Genomic DNA, 17,152 nt, shown 5'->3' on the forward strand with positions numbered 1-17,152 from the left:
ATTGTTCCTATCTGATTGGAAATCAGAATTCGTGTAACTCACAGGGAGCAAATCATCTGCTTGGTAAACCAGCATATAATCTCTAGTCTTTCTCAGGTACTTTAATATATGCTTTACTGCAATCCAATATCCTTGTCCAGGGTTACTTTGATATCTATTAGTCATGCCCACGACAAAACAGATATCAGGTTTTGTGCATAACATAGCATACATTAGGCTTCCTACAGCTGAAGCATAAGGAACTTCCTTCATTTCTTCTATCTCTTTTGATGTCTTTGGAGACATCTCTTTAGATAAAGATACTCCATGCCTAAAAGGTAGAAAACCTTTCTTGGAGTCTTGCATGCTAAAACGAGCTAGGATCGTATCGATATATGAAGCTTGGGATAAGCACAACATTCTTTTCTTGCGATCCCTTATCGCTTTGATCTCGAGAATATGTGCGCATTCTCCCAAGTCCTTCATATCGAATTTCTTGTACAACCATACCCTTACTTCCGACAACACTTTGATATTGTTTCCAACTATCAAAAATATTATCTACATATAGTATAAGAAATACCACCACGTTTTCATCACACTTCTTGTATACACAAGACTCATCCGGACACTGAATAAATCTATAAGACTGGATTACTTTATTAAACTGGATGTTCCAAGACCTTGAAGCTTGCTTCAGTCCATAAATAGACAGATTTAGCTTACAAACTAGATGCTCTTTGCCCTTTGCTATGAACCCCTCTGGTTGCTTCATATGGATGTTCTCTTCAAGACTTCCATTAAGGAAAGCTGTCTTGACATCCATTTGTCAAACCTCATAATCCATATGAGCGACAATAGATAAGAGTATCCGGATAGACTTAAGCATGACCACCGGTGAAAAAGTTTCCTCATAATCGATTCCCTCTTTCTGAGTGTACCCCTTCGCAACAAGCCTTGCTTTGAAGATTTCTACCTTCCCCTCTGTCCCTCTTTTCCTTTTGTAGATCCATTTATATCCAATAGCTTTTACACTATTTGATGATTCTATTAGCTCCCAGACTTTGTTAGAATACATAGATTCTATCTCAGAATTCATCGCTCTTTGACAAGATACTGCATCTTTATCTTGGAGTGCTTCATCATATGTTCGGGAATCAGGTTCATGTTTACCAGGGATCAAGTCCGAAGACTCTCCCAAAAACATGAATCTTTCAAGTTGCCTCACAACCCTCCCACTATGACGAGGCACTATGTGTGGTTGTGTATCATTTGTTATACGTGTTGCAGTTTCTTGTGATATTTCATCTTATACTGTTGGTACTAGACTAGACGTGTCCTCTCTAATTTCTTCTAGAACAATTTCACTCATGGGCTAATGGTTCATTACATAATCTTCCTCTAAAAATCGAGCATTGGTGCCAACAATGATCTTCTGATTTTTAGGATTATAAAACAAACCACCTTTCGTTCCCTTAGGATATCCCACAAACAGACAAACTTCTGTACGTGATTCCAACTTGTCAGTGTCTCTCTTCAGCACATGTGCTGGACTACCCCATATCTGAATATGACTCAGACTAGGCTTACGCCAATTCCACAATTCTATGGGAGTAAAGGGTACTGATTTAAAAGGTAACATATTCAGAATGTATACTTTTGTTTCCAGAGCATATCCCCAAAATGAATTTGGTAATTCTGAATAACTCATCATCGATCTAACCATTTCCATAAGAGTCCTATTCCTTCATTCTGCCACACCATTCTGTTGGGGTGTACTAGGTGCAGACAATTGGGATTGAATCCCGACCTCTGATAAGTAATTCCTAAACTCTCCAAAGAGGTATTCGCCTCTTGATACTTTTACCTTGACGTTTCTCCACATCAGCCTTGTACTCTTTGAACTTATCAAAGCATTCAGACTTGTGACGCATCAAGTAAATGTACCCATATCTCGAATAGTCATCTATAAAATAGATAAAATATTCGGAACCACCTCTTGCCTGGATAAACATAGGACCACACATATCAGAATGAACTAGTTCCAACATATCTTTGGCTCTATACCCCTTGGCCTTAAAAGGTCTCTTGATCATTTTTACCTTCCAAGCAAGATTCACAAGTTGGAAAGTTTTCCAACATTAATGAACCCAAGAGTCCATCGGCTATTAGCCTTTAAATCCTACTTAAGTTAATATGACCAAGCCTTAGATGTCAAAGATATGTTTGATTCATTTCCGAAGGTTCCTTTCTCTTATTAGAATTAGAAGATGTGCTATTAATTTTCATTTGTTGCATCATGGAAGTTATTGGATTTAGAGTATACAAATTGTCAATGAACGTACCAGAACAGATAACTTCTCTATTTATCTTGATAACACCTTTGCTTTCATAAATAGACAGAATATCCATCCTTGTATTGTTTAGAAACTGAAATCAAGTTCTTTCTAAAACTTGGTACATAAAGACAATTTCTTAAAACTAATATTTTATTCCTATAGACATCTCCCACTGCAACAGCTGCTACTTTTGTAGCATTGCCCATGTAAACAGTGATTTCTCCTTCGTGTAGTTGTCGGGTTTCCTGGAACCCTGTAATGATTTGTAGACATGATCAATGGTTATCATATCTACACACTAGGTACCGGTAGATAACACCACTAAACATGTTTCAACTACTAGAGAATAAGATATATCTATATTGTTCTCTTCCTACGAGGGCAGTCTACCTACAAATGTCCAGACTACTTGCAAATGAAGCACTTGCCTTTCGGCTTCTTCATTCCTGCTTTTAGTCCAGTACCTAGAGATCATACAGTCTTGTCTGTCAGCCCGATTCTAGTGTCCGAAGAGTTCCTTGAGATTGTACATCATGTCATGACCAGTAGACATGGTATGATGCTGATGTTGCAGCACATTTGATATAAAAGCCAAATGTAACTCCATGCCATCTCATCTGCCTTGACCCATTTCCTATGATACTCAATCTCCTCTTCACTGGAATCGCTATTAGGCACATTAGGGCATACCTCTAATAATACAAACTTATAGCCTTCAGCAGTTAGGACAATGTCCAGGTTTATTTTCCAATCTATGTAATTTGGACCAGTAAGTTTGTTCTCTTTCAGAATAATATCCAGTGGGTTAAAAGTCATCCTAAGAATCACAAAATAGACTTTTGGTCAAGACTCTAAATTTAGAATAATATTGATTCCTCAAACAATACTATTTAAATTTACCAACACCTCAAAACACCGTGAATATTGCATGCCACGTTAGTGTGGACATATACAAATTCAAACATTTGTAAGAGGAGGTTTTACCCATTAATTTTATTATCTTGTCATTCTAACTTTATGACAAATAAAATTAATAGTTGATTTTCCTTTGGTCACGCAAAAAAATAACAGTGACTCCGTTGGGGAGGATACTATTGAATGCGTCTAAGTGTATACCATTACTTGATACTTAGTCCATTAAATAGGATTGTGCCCCTTCAGTTGGAGAAGATCACACGCTCCTAAATAATTTCCTATAACCATCCATAAAGGAAGTTTGATCTAGTGATCTGCAAACAAACTCATCCGCTGTGGAGGGAGACACTCAGAGCCAACACGCAAGTTTGTTGCATCACTTACAAACCAGTAATGGAGACCGTGGAATTTATTTACTAATCCCTCTCCCACTTAGTTATTTAAGATGAGGATTTTATCATGCACACACACATCATAGCAAATAAAGCAATAAATATGGAAAAACAATTTTCCAACTATTATGACCTTTTTCATCACTGTCCTCCGTGTGCTGCCAACTCTAGTTGCTGCCATCTTTAGCCACCGCAATCGGGTCTAGTCACTGCATCTATCTTGCTTCTTTTTCCACTGCACCTATGGTCCACAAATAGTACCACGCCTCGCAAGAATAGGATCCATGACAAAAATAGAATTTTACATATATCGATCTTATATTCCACAAAGGAATGTACATGTAATCTAGATCGAAAAAATGTAAAATCCTAAAACTAATACAGCTCCTGCTGTATTTAATACATGCAAGCATGCACACACATAAAATGCCCTTGACATGTCCAAGGGTCTAATCACACACAATCACTATAAGACATAATAGTTAGAGCCTGCACCCACAGAGTTAACATATCCTACTATTATCCTGCCTAAATTATGTATGACATGTGCATAATTTAACTGAAAACCAAACACACAGAGGCAAACTCTAGCTCTGATACCAATTGTTGGTTGCTACTCGGAATATCGTATTGGTTCCCTTGTATAAAAATTTTGTACAAGTCCTGAACCATTCCTAATAATCTATTGTGTTCTTTAGAAATTAAATTTGGAATCGCAAACAGAATTTAACATTATTGATTCCAAATTCAACTTATCTATTCTTAGAGGTTTAGACTTGGATTACAAACGATGCTTAACATTATTAATCCAAATCCACCCATGTTACAAATTCAATTAAATATTTATTTCAGAGATCGACTTCCAGGTTAAATATAGCGAGGCACTAGGCCTTCTTGGGTATGGGAGCATCTACAACTTCCTAGACAAAGCCTTTCAATGAAATTTAATATTTAATCTCCTTATAGTAACCTTAGGTTTAACCATTAAGAACAATCGAATCACAAAATTGAAAAAATAAAAGAAACACAAACTCGAATAATAAATTCGAAACCTAGAAACGTTAGCCTCTTATGTTTGGTATTTCAAAATCCGCACAAAGAAAACTAGTATAATGCGGAACAAGACAACTAGTTATACCTTTCTTTGTAACTAATAAACCTCACAATCTTCTATCGTATTTCTCTTCTTATCTCGTACATCGTGTGGGCAACGATCTACTGAGATGAGAATCCACCCAAGCCTCCTTCTTCTCCTTGCAAGTTTCGGCCACCAACAATCTCCTAGAGATGAAGAACTTCGGCCACCAACTAAGCTCCAAGGGATGCTAAGAAACAAAGCCTCCTTTCTCTACTTCTTCTCCAAGCAAAGTCCGGCCACCAACAAGCTCCTTGAGAGTTGATGCCGCCGACCACCAAAGAAGAAGAAAAGGAGGAGAGGAAGAAGATGAGGGTCGGCCACCACCAAGGAATTAAGGAGAGGAATCATAGAAGTATTGTTATAAGGTGAGGCACCTCTACCCTCTCTTTTATATTCCTTGGTCTTGGCAAATAAGGAAAGTTTTATAAATAAAACTTCCTTATATTCCTTGCCAATGTTTAAGAAGGAAAATTTAATTAAAAATTTCCTTATAAACCCTTAATGTGGTGGACCCCTACATGTCCTCCAAACAAGGAAAGTTTTAAACACAAAATTAAAACTTCCTCATTTGTTTCCAGAAATTTTTACAATAAAAATTTCTCTTTTAAAAATTCCCTTCATGGTTGGTTATAAAAGGAAACTTTTATAAATTAAAATCTCTCTATTAAAACATGTGGATTATTACAAAAAGGAAAGTTTTCTCCAAAATTAAAATCTTCCTTTTAACTACAAATAAGGAAAGATATCAAATCTTTCTCTTAATCTTTTGTAGAAAGCTATAAAAGGAAAGATTTAAATTTTAAAACTCTCTTTTAAAACCATGAGGATGATTACTAAAAAAGGAAAGTTTTATCAAAAATTAAAATCTTCCTTTTAACTACAAATAAGGAAAGATATCAAACCTTTCTCTTAATCTTTTGTAGAAAGCTATAAAAGGAAAGATTTAAATTTTAAACTCTCTTTTAAAACCATGGCTTCCACATAAGGAAAGATTTTAAAATAATCTCCTTTTATTTTTTATGTGGCCGACCACCTAAGCTTGGGCTCCAAGCTAGGGCCGACCACCACTTGGTCCATCCAAGGCTTATGTTGGCCGACCCTTGCTTGGGCTCCAAGCTTAGCTTGGTCGGCCACCTAAGGATGGGTAAGAAGGTAGGTATAGGTTGGTATAAGACTTTATAAATAAGAGGCTATGACAGGGACCGAGAGGAGGAATTGATTTTGGTCTCCTGATGAACTTGAGCTTCCCATGTTCACCTCGAACACCCAACTCGAGTTCATCAATAATATCTCATTCCACTAAAGAGTTATTATTGAACTACCACACCAATCCCATATTACTATATGGGCTCCTTCTTATCATGAGTGTCTTAGTCTCCTTGTGTTTAAGATATAGAATGCCCACTAATTAAATGAGTTATTGACGACTCAATTAATATATAGCTCCAAGAGTAGTACTACTCAACCTTATCGTCATGTTAGACTGAGTCCACCTGCAGGGTTTACATGACAATCCTTATGATCTCCTCAAGGGGGTATTATCAACCTAGATTACTAGGACACAATTTCAATCTATAATCAACAACACACCATATAAATAATACCATTTTCCAACTTATCGGACCTATTGATTTATCGAACTAAATCACACCCTTTGATAAATTAAAGAAATAAATATTGAGTATATGTGCTTGTTATTGTTGGTGCAGCGGAGGCCGGCAAGAGGGGGGTGAATTGCTGAAAATAAAAATTAAACTATACCCTCCTCGTACTTTCAACTCAATTAGTGCAATAGTGATAAATTAATAAAGCAATAAAAACTAAATAAAGAAATACAGAGAAGATCAGGATTTTAACCTGGTTACAACCAAGAAGGTTGTTAATCCAGGGCAATAGAAAAAGCGTAGTAGAAAAATTCTCCTTCTCTGAAGGCGGAGAAGCCTTTTACTCTTTGGAAGCTCAGAACTATTGCTAGGAAACATTACACAGTTGATTGCTTGAGTTGTTGTTGAATTCCTAGCTCCAGGGGCCTTTATATAGGCCCTGGAAATCTTATCCCGAGAGTCCAAGGCTCCTCCAATAGGGTTTAAGGCGCCTCCAACTCAATCTGCGGATAAAACTTTATCCGCAGCGCAAACGGTCAAACTGACCTGCTCAAGGCGCCTTAAACAATCCATTCAAGACGCCTTCAATGTGTTTAATGCGCCTTCAATGTGTTTAAGGCGCCTTCAAAGTTCCTGCTACAGTAATTTCTGCTACAGTAGGGGTGTCAAAAATGAACCCGACCCGACAACCCAACCCGAGTTGACCCGAAAAAAATCAAGTTCGGATCGGGTTCGGGTTGGAGGGTTGGAGAGTAAAAAAATTTCGGGTTGGGTCGGGTTGGGTTCGGGTTGGGTTCGGGTTGACCCGGGTTGACTTAAATATAGGGTTTTGTGGGTTTTTTTGGAGTTAAATCAAATTTTATTTTAAAAATTTAGATGTTTTTATGTATATTAATAACATGTTTGTATGATAATGATGGAGTATTGAGATAAAAGTGAAGAATTATAGGGAAAATAACCCAAAAAAGTCATTTTGAATCAGATTTTCGGGTTATATGGGTCGGGTTCGGGTTGATCGGGTTGGTCAGGTTCGGGTTTGGGTTGAGGTGTTTTGGGTTGAACTCGGGTTCGGGTCGGGTTCGGGTTGGGTTAAAAAAAAAAAAAAACTCAACCCGACCCAACCCGACCCGACCCACCCGAATTGACACCCCTATGCTACAGTAACTTTCAGCCTCTTTTGACTCCTTTTCTTCTTCACTTTGTCTTCCAAAGCTCCGTTTGTTTGGGTGATTTCGGCCAACCGAAATAGGGCTCACCCGAACCCAATTTCCGGCCTTCTCCTCGAGCAGCCTTCCGTCCCGGCTTCACGTCCCTCGAACGCCGCGCAGGCTCTTCACGCCCACCAGAGTACTCTTCCGCAGCTCTCTCGTCCTTCGGACGCACCGAGCCCGTCGGCTCCCTTCCCGTGCCGTCCTTCTCGCTAGCTGCGTCTTCCGCTCGACTTCCTGTGTTCCTAAGCTCCTGCACACTCAGACACAGGGATCAAACACAGCAGGACCTAACCAACTTGGTTGATCACATCAAAACTACCACGGGGTCCAAAAGTTATTATATCATGATTAAGAGCACACACTTCCATAATAACAAAGGTCTTGTTCTTTCATGCAATCAGTATAAAAAGAACTTACCTTAAATGGTCCTGCTCAATACACGCAGAGTGTACTAGTGTAATTTTATAGTTAAGATAAACTAATACCAAATTATAATACAACTATTCCAATAGTTTGTTCCTATCCATCTTAGTCGTGAGCTATTGTTTATAGTTTATAAGGAACTAATAACATGATCTTCTGTATGTGACATCACACACCATGTTATCTACAATATAAATTAATTGAACAACTACACTTAGCATATAAATGTAGACATTTGACCAATGTGATTCTTATTTCTAAATAAATGTTTATACAAAAGCTAGGCTTTTAGTATACATTCCAACACCAAGTGGGTCAAAGGATTGACTGGACACTTGGCGAAGAAGTCTCGGCAGGTCAAGGTTAACTGGATGTTAGACATGAGGAGTTCCAATAGGTTACTGTTGACCAGATGTTGAATTTGGGAACCTTTGACTTGGTTTAAGCAAGTCAAAGGGAAGTCAATCAATCAACCAATCGATTGAACTGTGGTTCAATCCATCGACCGATCGATTGAAGATATGCCGCGAGTGGAGGCTAGCCCAATCGATTGAATGATCGATTGGGAAGCGAAATCACCACCACTAAAGCTTCCCCAATCGATCAGTTGATCGATTGGGCACCGCCAATCGATCGATCGATCGATTAGGAACTGGTTTTCTCGCGCGATCGCGAGAAAGCTTGAATTGATCGGCTGATCGATTCAGGCAGCTTCCAACAAGCACAGAGGTGCTCTGAATCGATCAGTCTATCGATTCAAGCCTCCCCAATCGATTAGTTAATCGATTGGGTTGCGACTGTTGGAAAGGAAGCGTCAAGTTTAAAGTCGTCTTCTTCATAGCGATTCTATATCTCTTCCTCTCCACTTCTTGTGATCATTCTCACAGGTTCACGCCAGTTCTTGAAGCTTCTTGGAGCAAGGTGTTGCTGCACTTCCAAGGCCAAGAGGTGTTCTACACAAGAAGAAGAATAAGCTAGGGTTTCTGTTTCATGTTGTAAATCTTGTAAGATTTTACTTGTATTTGCTTCCCTCTTCTTTCTTCTTATATTGAGAGTTTGTATAAGGCGTCTACGCCTTCGGTAGTTACCATAAATGAGTGTTTCATAGTGGATGAGTAAGGGTCGGATCCTTGAATTAGTTACCTCTTCTTGAGGTGGATACCAAGTAAATCCATTGTGTTAGCGTTGTGAGAGTTGCTTGAGTGTATTCTGTTGCAACAACATCATCAAAGCAAGTAACCGAAGTGCGACGAGTTATTCATCCCCCTCTAGCTACAATTCAACCCTAACAAGTGGTATCAGAGCAAGATCGCTCTTAACTGGAATCATCGCCGGAAGGGGCAACGAGCTAGAGGGAGAAGACTTCATCAAGAGCTTAACCTCAAATGGAATTCCAAGATGAACTTGGATTCGATACAAGGGTTCCCCCACCATTCATATCAATGAGCTTCGATTCTTGGAAATCAAGGATCAAAAATTTTCTTATGATGGACATAGAGCAATGGTTTGCTATAATGGAAGGCTTTGAAGCTCCAAAAGATTCAAAGGGAAAAATTCTCAAGAAAAGAAAATGGAGCAAGGAGAAAATTCAAAGGTGCGAGGTGAATGACAAGTTAACCAAATTATTGGTTAGTCTATTGCCAAGCATAATTATTTGCAAAATTGAAGAATACAAGGATGCAAATGAACTATGGAGCAAATTGACCAAGCTTCATGAAGAACCCTCCACTGCACCAAACCAAGAGAAATTCAAAGAGGGTGACTCATTGGAGCAAGACCAAGAGGAAGAGGACTTCGAAGTTGAGAGATGCTCAACTTCTGAAGAAGGAGTCCAAGAAGCTTCATCCTCAAAGGAGTGCAACCAAAAGAGTAAATAGGGAGCATACTCTTTGTTTCATGTACAAGAGGATGAAGATGATGAAGTCTCCACCTCTAGGATTGAGGGGGAGTGTAGATCATTGACTCCGGAGTGAGAAGAAGCCTCTACCTCTGGATCAAGTGAAGAAGAAGAAGATGGTGCCACCTCCACAAGTCAAGAAAAATCAAATGGAGGATCATGTGCCACCTCCACAAGTCAAGAAAAATCAAATGGAGGATCATGTGCCACCCCTACCAGCAAAGGTATAACAATTTCAATTGTTAATAATAAAAATCATATCATTTGCTTTGAGTGTAGGGAACATGGGCACTATAAGAGTAAGTTCCCTAAATTGGCCAAGAAGAATGTCTAAGTGGCACCAAAGGGCAAGGAGAAGTCCAAGGAGATCGCCCAACAACAAAGAAGAGCAAGGAGCACATTGTGTGTTTTTCTTGCAACCAAAAAGGACATTACCGGAGCTAATTTCCAAAGGGGAAGAAATTGGTCAAGCCTAAAGAAGGAAGCACAAATCAAGGGGGAGCTTCCAAGGTAAAACCCAAGGTACCATGTATTGAGCATATCCCTTTAAATCATGGTAAAAATCATGCTAGTTCTAACTTATATCATTTCAATGCTATTTATCATGAAAAATAGGAAGTATGATAGAATTAAGGAAAATCATGTGACCTATCATGCTAAGACAACCTCACCTAGGATTAGGAAGGTAGATAATCATTTGGGTAAAAACACTAAGGACCATAGATACAAGCCCAAAAATAGAAATGCTCAAGGATTTAAAGAAAATTCCAAAATTATGGAATTCATGAAAGTAAATCAAGTCTTGGGGTCAAGACTTGATAAAATAAAAAGACCCTAAAAAGGATGAAAAATATCCTTAAGGGACAAAATGAGCATAACTAGGTTTAGAGTAACAAGGGTCATTCAATGATTATAGAGGTTTGGGATACAAACATAAAATCAAGAAGAATGTAGTCTCTTATAATAGGGTTCCATATAATTATGGAACCAACCCTAGGCCTAGGGGTTAAGTCAAAGATATAAGGAAAGTTATCCTTAGAAGCATTTTTGCCAAGACCAATGTGACTAAGACTTCTAAGAACTCAAAGAAAGTTACCAAGAAAGTCATAAGGGAAGTTATCCCTAGAGTTGACCTAGAGGAAGTGACCAGGGCTTCTAAGAAGCCTAGAAAGATCGTTAGGAAGGTATCTAGGGAAGTTATTCCTAGTGAATACCTTGAATATCCAAGGAGCACCAATAGGTGTTGGGTTTCTATGATCATATTCTCTATACCCTAGAGGGTTAGAGAGTGTCAACTTAAATTGGAAGGGTGGTTAACCTAACCTTGATGTAGTTGGCACTTGGAGAGTATTTTCAAGATTTTTGTAAACCTTTGAAAATGAAATGAATCATATGTTTACTCTTTAGAAGAGTAAAATGTACCAAAATTTGAGGAATTGAACTTGATTTAAATTGACACACTTGAGGAAAGCATAAGAAATGCCAAATTGGAATTTTGGTATTTTATTAAGGTGTTAAGGGAAAATTTAAGTCTTAATTTAAGTGATTACTCTTTGGAAGAGTAAAATGTGCCAAATCTTGAGAAATTACACATAATTTAAATTGGCACAACTAAGGAAAGCCAAAAGAAATGCTAAGTTGGGATTTGACATTTTCTTGAGAAAATGAGGGCAATCTAGGATCAAGTTTAATTTAGTTAAGGAATTAAAGATACTTAGATAGATAATCTAGGTATAGTTTATTTATGCTAATTTACCATTCTTTGTTTTCCCATCATATTCCATGACATTATATTTTGCATTCATGTTTATTATGAAAAAAAATAAAAATATCATGTCATGTCATACATATATCATATAGCAATAGTATATAATGGGTTATGATAAGTGGACCCTTTGCAGGAGAGAAAAAGGGGCAATAAGGACAAGGAAGGCTGAAAAGAGCAAGATAAGGATATAGTGGGCCGCCTGAAAAAGGTTTGACCAGGTAAGAGTGTTGCTACACGTTCGACAGGAAAAGATCGGTCACACGTAATAGACCGGCCGAGCATATGAGTTCGGTAGGTGGAGACCGGCCGAGTGGAAGAGACTGACCGAATGTAGAAGCACTTAGCCTTAAGTTGTCCAAAATGCTTATATACGCCCGACTAGTTAATCTCGATCGACAAAGTATGATTGGACGAGCTCAATAGACCGGCCGAGCACAGAGGCATTTAGTCTCGCACGACCTTTAGCACACACCCGATCGAGGGAAGGTCGATCGGGCAATAATGCTTGTACATGACCAATTAGTTAATCTCGGTCGATAATGTACGATCGGCCGAGCTCAATAGACCAGCCGAGCACAGAGACATTTAGTCTCGCACGACCTTTAGCACACACTCGATCGAGGGAAGGTCGACCGGGCAATAGTGCTTGTACATGACAAATTAGTTAATCTCAGTCAATAATCGGCCGGGCTCAATAGACCGACCGAGCATAAAGACATTTAGTCTCGCATGACCTTTAGCACACAATCGACCGAGGGAAGGTCGATCGAGCAATAGTTCTTGTACACGACTAATTAGTTAATTTCGGCCAATAATGTATGATCGCTGGGCTCAATAGATCGACCTAGCACAGAGACATTTAGTCTCACATGACCTGTATCATACAGCCAACCGAAGGAAGGTCGACCAGGCAATAGTGTTTGTACACGCCCGATTAGTTAATCTCGGTCGATAATGTGTGATCGGCCGGGCATAATAGACTCGCGAAACATGGAAAGTCGATTGAGCATAAAGGCCTTCAACTTTACACGGTTTCTGGCATATCTATAATAGTAGAGTCCTGGTCGGGTATAAATAACATATCAAGTATAAAATACTGGCCTAGACTAGTACAATAGAAGATATTCCTCATATATACAGAATGAGCTTATGTGACTAACCAAGTGTATGTAACAGGTGAACCATAAGAATATGTGATCATATGACAGCTTAATTAATTTGGTGGCAAATAGCTTCTAGAAGTCTCAACAGGTATGCTAAACGACAAAGAAGGTACATCTGGGTAAGAAAAAGATTCCTTATTGTAGTTTCGGCTTACGTCATCTCCTAACAAACTCTAACGAACCGGGGTCCACCTCATGACTGTGGAGGTTAGATGAGGTAGAATAAAAAGGGGAATCATCTCCACTGGCAAGGTACGCAAAATATACGCATTGCATCATAATCAAACTCTAATTTCATTTTTCTCATACTTCTTCTCCGAGAGACATCGGAGAGCCTAGCCAAGGATTCCCACCCCGGTCTTAGGTCGCTAACGCTTTGTTGGTTGGTCTCATAGTGCGCAGGAAGAGGAGATCATCCATTGGATCACCGAGCCTTCGCTGATCCATGATGCTCCTCATTGGAGTTTGCCTTTCCACGAGGGTATCTCGCCGGAGTTCATTTTTGTGAGGTATTGTTCACATATCCGCTTTGATTTTCTCGGATCTATTATTCTGCATTTAGGCTCTTATGAGGTCTGCTGCGGTTTTCTCTGATCCTCCTCTGTTCGCCGACATCGGAGTTATTGTTCATCACCGCCCATCATCGCCGAGCGCTTCATCCCGCAAGCTCTCAGACAGGATCAAATTTGACACCGTCTGTGGGAACTCTCACCTGAATCTGAGACTACGTGATAGAGGACACGACAAAACCCAACACCATTACTATGACTCAAGAAGATCTTGAGTTGCTCATCAATGCCAGAGTCCAAAAGGCATTGCAGCAACAACATCAAGCTAATACGGGAGGTACCTTGGCTGTGGCTGCACATCTTGCAATTTCAACCATGGATCGCCAGAAAATAGAGGTATGGAGGAAGAGGATATTGCTTACATAACTCCTGCTCCTGTTTCTCCCACTCGACACCCTCGTGCATTCTTTTGTACTCCTCTGGAGCAAGGAGGAAAAAAATTGGCGCTTCAAGAATCCTCTGATGAAGCACTTGTGAAGGAAAAATGCAGAGGGAAGGTGGTGACTAGCGACAGTTCCCTGGAGAGAATTATTACTCCATTTTCTCAGAGAGTTCTTGACGATCCGCTACCCAAGCGTTATCAGAGCTTGAACATTGGAGAATATTTTGGGACCACTGATCCTGAAGATCACCTGTCTAAATTCGAAAGTATGACTCTATTACAACAGTTTACTCATGGAGTCAAGTGTCGCATGTTTCTCATTACTCTAGGAGGAGTAGCTCAGAGATGGTTCAAGAGATTGTCAGAAAATTCTATCTGACATTTTAAAGATTTTCATAAAGTATTCCTTCATCATTTCTCCAGCAATAGAAGGTATCATAAGACCCCTTGGAGCCTTTTTTCTATTAAACAGGGGCCTAAGGAAAGCATCAGAACCTACATTAAAAGATTTAATCAAGTGTCTATTGATGTCCCCAATGCCACTACTGAAATTTTGGTAAGTGCTTTCTCTCAAGGGCTTAACGATAACGACTTCTTTAAGGATTTGGTACATAATCCTCCAACAAACTTTGATTTATTAATTGAGCGAGCTACTGAGTTTATTGATGTAGAAGAAGCTCAAGTTGCTCATAAGAAACAGAGTGGGGTACTTGTCCCCACCCCAGTTAATGACAAGCTCACAACTTCTATTCATCCACCGCGTGGACCTTGTGCGCCCCTCCTCCACATCGTCAGCCAGAGTTTAGACCTCAAGCAGTGTAGCATGTGGGGATGCCACAAGAAATCCCTAGAAGATGGTGTACATACCATATGTCTAGTACTCACTATACAGAGAACTATTTTGCTTTAAAGAATCAGAGGACGAATAATACTCCATATCGTCGACGATCCCCCAACAGACATCCCTACCCAAGGTAAAATAGTCCACTCAAGCTGGAATATCGGGTGATTGAGCCATAGCAGGGAACATTACAAGTACTGGGCAGACCATCTCGAGCACCCGAACCAACACAACCCGAGATAACAATGGCTTGGCAGGAGGAAAATCGGAGTAATGCCGCCCGAGGTAATATTAATATGATAGCAGGTGGACCTACTGATGGTGATTCAAACCGGGCAAGAAAGTCACATGCTCGGCGATTGCAGATCCATTCGATAGGATGCAGCACAGAAAAAGCAGCAGTATCGGAGATTAGTTTTGGTCCTAAAGATTTGGAAGGGGTAGAAGTACCCCATGATAATGCACTAATAATCAAAACTGTCATAGCTAATTACAATATTTCCCATACTTTTATTGACACTAGTAGTTCTGTTAATATTATCTTCAAAAAAGCTTTTGACCAACTACAGATAGATTCGAGCGAACTTCAACCCATGATGACTTCTCTTTACGGTTTCACGGGCAATGAGGTGCAACCACTCGACTAAATAAAATTAGCCATATCTCTAGGGGAGGAGCCCCTAATGAGAACCAGGAGATCTTATTTCATGGTGGTAGATGTACTTCTGCATACAATGTCATATTGGGTCGACCGACCCTGAACGAGTTTCAGACGGTCGTTTCTACTTTCTATCAGAAGGTGAAATTCCCCGTTGATGATCAAGTTGGAGAAGTCCGCGGAGATCAATTACTGGCACGGAAATGTTATGTGGAGATCATCCGGACAGAGGCTAATTGTAACGACCCACCTTCTGGGTACTGGCTGTAAGGCCGGTCGCTACAATTTATGCTAAACTATACTGTGCGGAAAGCTGGGCTAATTAAAATTTTACTCTACTAAGGACGGATACAACTGATAAGAAAGGTCTAAAGACCTTCTTTGCTGGTGTACACATGCTAAGGAGGGGAAACTGAACATCCCAACTGAGCTAGGGACTAGAAACTAAACTTCCCAACTACCTACAGACCTGCCGATCGATCCACAGATCGATCGGAGCTGCGGTCGTCGGTCGGCAGATCGATCCGGTGCCATCGCAGTGGATCGATCGGCAGACCGATCTAGTATGTCTGGATCGGTCGGTGGCCGACCGGCACCAAACTCTCTGGAACGCTTTGTATCGTCTTTGGGTGGTCGGTGGCCGATCCGGAGGATCTGATAACATCTTATCAGATCGGATCGGTGGCCGATCCGGTGCATCGGCCCCGATCGGCGAGCCGATCGAGTTGATTCGAGAATCGATTTGACACTTTGGCGTGCAAAACCTCACACAACAACTCTAAACCAATGCAAATCACACTGATATAAAACTACTAACATTCTAAACCTGGCATACTACATAGTGCATGGTTTACTATCTCATAACACTTAACAATCAAAACTGAATAATGAAAACTAAAAACGCAAAGTGCTAATACTGAAGTAAAACTGTTTAGATCCCAAAGATCTTTATTCCAACTCCTGCCCACACACATCTTGATAGCATTGCCCTCCAGCCTCCGCTACTGATCCACTTTTCCTTTACCTTTATCTGCAGTATAAGAAAAGTAGTACCTATAAGCTAAAAAGCTTAGTAAGAAACCATCTACCTCATAAAACATGCAACGATGCAAATATGATTTTAAATCATGCTGTTTAAAACATATGCTGGATATACTGAATAAACTAAGCATGGCATGGCATATAAGCATACAATCATGGCATATCTAAAGCTGAACATAAAGTCATCATGCATATTCACAGGGAAAAACTAAGCTGATACTAAGAACTGAGCTACGCTAATACTGAGCTACTGCTAGAACTGTACTGAATTCACGAACTAATTTGTGAAAGGTTGAAAACCGTATACATATAATAAGTGAAAATACTAAACATGCTGCTGAGGGGCCCGACAACTGTACGTGCTATGCGCGCATCTCTAACTAGACCCGGGGTTGCAAGTCCCGAATTTAGTAGAGCTACTAGGTTATCTAAACCTAGGGACCGACTATGGGAGCCCAGCCCAATGGATATCTAATCCAGTACAGTGCCAACTGAAAAGTAAAATACTGAGTATAGCTAAACTGTTCTAAATTACTCTTTCTAGGTTATCTGAACCTAGAGCTAGGTTGTCTGAACCTAGGGGCGACTGTGGGAGCCCACCCATTGGACCGTAGTCCCATATAAGCTAGAATAAACTGATTTACTAATTTAGATGCTTCTAATGCATTCAACCGTGCTAATAAAAATGCCTAAGTTGCATTCTTTTCTAAGCTGGTTATTTAATCGAACACCTAGTGCGCTGTAACTCCCCTCTCTATTAGGGAGACTACCTTTAGGCACCCAACAACATCTAAACCTCCAACTGAAGGAGAAAAGATGTGTCCGGCCCATC

Source organism: Zingiber officinale, chromosome 10B (genome assembly GCF_018446385.1).
Source record: "Zingiber officinale cultivar Zhangliang chromosome 10B, Zo_v1.1, whole genome shotgun sequence".
Lineage (NCBI taxonomy): Eukaryota > Viridiplantae > Streptophyta > Magnoliopsida > Zingiberales > Zingiberaceae > Zingiber > Zingiber officinale.